General features: G+C 62.3%; 1 long non-coding RNA gene across 1 annotated transcript in view; it reads left to right on the top strand.

Moving 5' to 3' along the window:
* The window catches only part of LOC120221527, a 4417-nt gene extending 436 nt beyond the window's left edge, over positions 1-3981 (top strand). The window contains exons 2-3 of the long non-coding RNA XR_005525822.1: positions 1432-1703; positions 3672-3981. This is a non-coding gene — a long non-coding RNA (uncharacterized LOC120221527). The remainder of the gene's footprint in view (positions 1-1431; positions 1704-3671) is intronic.
* The last annotated feature ends 503 nt before the right edge of the window (positions 3982-4484 follow it).

Genomic DNA, 4484 nt, shown 5'->3' with positions numbered 1-4484 from the left:
CCCTCGAGCCGCCCGCCTTATCTGAGCCGTCTCCTCAGCTTCCCACGATCCCCTTGTTGGGTGGGCACCATTTGCCAACATCCATTTCGGACGTGACGGAACAGAGCTTGGAGGGCGCGCAGAGCCTCCGTCTGTCGGAATCCAGGGCCCGCACTCGCCACCGCGGGCCCCGGGAGGGAAATCCACACACGAGACGGCGCAGCCCAGGCAGCCGGGCCCCCGAGTCGGCGAAGGGAGCAGAGGACACGCTTAAAAGAAACGAATACATTAAACTTGGGTTCACTCCCTCAGGTGAGGTGCCTCCCTTCCGGGCCACCTCGTCCACCTCTGCGTCACGCACTCAGGTGGCGGATCTTGTGTCATCGCAGGCCAGGTTCTCCACCGCCCGTCACCAGCACGAGGTTCACGCGGCACGCAGGAGGGCAACTTCGTCGGGCTGGGTTTTCTTATGCCCACCAGGCTCGCTGCCAGGGGACGTCAGAGAGCGGGCCCCACCTCTCAGCATCCGCAGCCGGCCCCCCCACCTCCAGCCCCCTCCCCCCTCCCCCCTGCGGCGCACCCCCAGCCTCCCCGCCCCCTCCCCCCTGCACCTGCTCCCAGCCTCCCTGTCTCACTCCCCACTGCGCCCACTCCCAGCCTCCCTGCCCCCCTCCCTCCTGCGCCCACCCTCAGCCTCCCCACCCCACTCCCCCCTGCACCTGCTCCCAGCCTCCCTGTCCCACTCCCCTGTGCCCTGCGGACAGGCCTCGGGTTTGGCAACTATGTGCCTGATGTTAAAGCCACGTTTTCGGGCCTCCTCCACTTAAGACCATGAGTTACAGTCTGTCCAACAAAACAGAAGCGTGGTCGTGGCCCAGGCTGCTGAGGGGTGGCTCCCCTGAGGACAAGGCGCTTTCCCCCGCTCCCCTTCTTCCTGTCCCGACCTGACACCAGCCTTGGACTCTGTCACCCTGCTTCAGATTCCCCCACGAAGGCGCCCAGCCAGGCCCTAACGATCCAGGCTCTCAGGTGGGTCCGTGGCTCCCAGTTTCCCTCTACCTGCTGAGAACGGGCCCGCCTCCCCCGGGACGCCCCTGGGGCCTGGCTCTGCGCCTTCCCTGCTCAGTGGGCACGACTGATCTTCCTGCCGGGAAAGACCGCTTTTACTCACTTTTGTCCTCCTCTCAGGCCAGCAGCCAGGACAAGTCCGTGCAAACAATAGATACTCAATTAATGCTCACTACATTCAAGAAGTAAAACTTCAGTTTTACAGTTTTCAGCCCAAGCTGAAAAAGTCCTGACCAAACTGCCCAGCAACACTTTTCATCCTCGCTGAGAAGACAGGCTTCTCTTTACGCAAAAATCCTAACATTTCTGCTCGTGACCTTGGTCCTGACTGTTAAAGGTCATACACGTTCCCTAATTTCAGCCAAGCCCCTGCCTTCTCCACAGTGAGACCAGACTGAAGGAGGATGGAAGAAGGAAGACCAGAGTCCGCCAAACTCTGAAGAGTGGACCGGGAGCACGGACCGGGAGCACGGCCAGGCTCCCAGGCAGCCCCTGGGGTCCCTCCACCCTGGGGGGGGGGGCCCTCCCAGGAGGCCTGTTGTGGGAACTCACACACAGCTGCCGCTGGTGGAGGACCTTCCCGTTCAGCGGCTGGATGGCGAGCGCCACCTTCTCCATGGAGCCGAGACCCACAAAGGTGCCAAGGGAAGAGACAGGTCAGCTCGCAGCTCATCTGAGAAGCAGCCGTGGGCCCGGTCTCCCCTCCCGCCGCTGCCAAGGCCGCTCCAAACTCGTGGGCCCCTGGGCGTCTGGGGCTGGGAGACTGGCACGCGGCCGCCACCACACCCCCCGCGGCGAGGGCTCTGGGCCCCACCCCCACCCCGCACCTCTCTGACACGCGGGAGGGAAGACGCGGGCAGCACGGCTCCCAGGGGCCGCGGAGGCCGGGGGGGCAGAGGCTGGAGAGAGAGCGTGGCCTCCACCAGGAGCAGACCCGGGTCTCTGGGCTTCTGCACGAGGCGGGACACACGGCCCGGCATCCACAGCAAGTGTAGACAGGGTCGCCCCCGAGGTCCCTGCAGGGTGGGCTGGGGAGTGCGGAGGGCCTGCGGCTGCGGGGCACCAGCAAAACACACACAGAAAGAGGTGCCTCCCGAGAAACGAAGGATGTGCAGTCACCACCACTGCGTCACCACCGCGGTCACCACAGCCATCACCACCACTGCGTCACCACCACCATGGTCACCACCACGGTCACCACCACAGTCACCACTGCCATCACCACCACTGCGTCACCACCACCACGGTCACCACCACTGCATCACCCCCGTGGTCACCACTGTGTCACCACCGCTGTCACCACCATGATCACCACAGTCACCACCACCGGCAGCCGCCCCAGAGCCTGGGGACGCTGAAGTCCGCCAGAAGGGACCAAATCTCCCCCTGCAGCAGCAGCGTGGACAGAGAAGACGACAAAGCTCACAGCTAGTGCCCGGCTCTCAGACAGCTGGCTGACGCGCAGTCGCCCGCACACTCACTTAGCAGAAAGCGACCCTGTAGGCGCTGGCTCCGTGCAAGTGCACATCCGCGCTGGACTCAGCTGGAGCTCAGCGCCCAGTGGGGCCGCAGGCGGGACGAGCTCAGGGGCCACTGCAGGGCAAGCCGGGTGTGATGCAGGACAGGGCCAGACCCAGAACTGGAAGGAAAGGAGGTGGTCAGGACAGGCTCCCAGGAGGAGGTGGCTTTTTAACATCTGAGGAACGCAGGCACGGTTCCTGGTCTCTAGGGCGCAGGGCTGCTCATGTCTGCGTCCCGCACACGCGTCAGCCTTATGCGGAGCATCTCGGCACAGGTGGCCTGGTGCCCGCCTCACGGCTCAGCGGGGGACACACACAGGGGCGCAGGGAAAGAGAAGACCAGGCCGCCGTGCCCCCCCCCCCGCCTTCCCCCTCCCCCCCCTACACCGCCACGGCCCCAGGGCACCCAGGCCCCTCCTGCCCCTGCCCCGGCTTCCTTTCCTGCCCTCCCTCTTCCCCGAGGCCCTTCCCAGGCCTCCTCTCCGCTCCCACCCCTGCCCTCCCCATCCCGTAGCTTCCCACCCGCCTGGGACTGATTTCCCCACCCTGATGATGATCAATCAATCTTTCTCCAGAAAATCCCACTTTGGAAAAACATATATTTATACCATCTTCTTTTAAAAGCAGCGTTTACCACCTAAAATCACTTTGCTGGCTCAAGAAAATAGAAAGGCATAACCTAGAACTCATTTTTCTCAGTCTTCATGCTTACATTACGTTTAAGTTCAAATGTTCTAATTTGCTTCACTTTTAAATATGTCGTGTTTATCACGCACGAACTTACCGGACGCGCAGCGCCCGGCATGGTGAGAACGGGCAGTGGGTCCCCAGCACCTCGTGAAGCACCTTCACGGACCGTGTTCCATTTGACCTTTAAAAGCATCCCGCGCGGGATGTTCTCACTGTCCCCTTTCTCCGAGGCAGGACTGGGGAGGGTAAGCGACTCCCCTCAGACCACACAGCAGATTCAGAGCAGAATTCGAACCCAGGGCTTCTGGCTTCAAATCCTACACGCTTTTCACTGTATCATGGAAAACCACAGCGATCTCTTCAGATTTTACCATTGTTCAATAAAATAGGAAACTAACATTTTGTATCTTCCAGAGCAAGTGTCAGGAATCGACAGCCTTGAGCCAAATCCGACGCACCAGCTTCCTGTAACTAAGGTCTTCTTGGAACAGAACCGCACGTGTCACACACTTACAGCCACTTTCATGCGACACAAGAGAGCACAACAGTCACACTCTGACCCCTTCCGGAAAAGCCGGGCGGCCCGAGCTGTGGGGCCACGGCTCTCACTCAGCTGAGAGTCACCCTCTCTTTCCTCTGAAGCCACCCCTGCGAGGCCCGGCCGGGCCCAGAGGGACAGGACGCGGATCGCTACGGCTGCTCATGTTTTAAAAGTTCTGGGGAGGGGGGGGCCAGCTGGGGGGCTCAGTCGGTTGAGCGTTCAACTTCACTCGGGTCATGATCTCACGGTTCGTGGGTTCGAGCCCCGCGTCGGGTTCTGTGCTGACAGCTCAGAGCCTGGAGCTGCTTCGGATTCTGTGTCTCCCTCTCTGCCCCTCCCCCACTCATGCTCTGTCTCTCTCTGTCTCAAAAATAAATAAACAAAACAAACAAAACTTCCGCGGGGGGTTTCATGCGCAGCCAACGTCACACACAACTGCTCAGTGGGCTGTTTCCAGGAGCTGTGCCTGAGGGCGGGAGGAGAGGGCAGCCACCGCCCCGCACGCTCCTGGCCCCGCCCCACAACCTAACCCCGCCCCGCACGCCCCTGGCCCCGCCCCACAACCCCAACCCCAGCCCCGCACGCCCCTGGCCCCGCCCACACGCCCCTGGCCCCGCCCCATATGCCCCAGCCCCGCACGCTCCTGGCCCCGCCCCACACGCACCTAATCCCACCCCCACACGCCC

Source organism: Hyaena hyaena, unplaced genomic scaffold, assembly GCF_003009895.1.
Source record: "Hyaena hyaena isolate Hyena2069 unplaced genomic scaffold, ASM300989v1 scaffold_783, whole genome shotgun sequence".
NCBI classification, from domain to species: Eukaryota; Metazoa; Chordata; class Mammalia; order Carnivora; family Hyaenidae; genus Hyaena; species Hyaena hyaena.
This window is presented reverse-complemented; position numbering and strand designations above follow the sequence as displayed.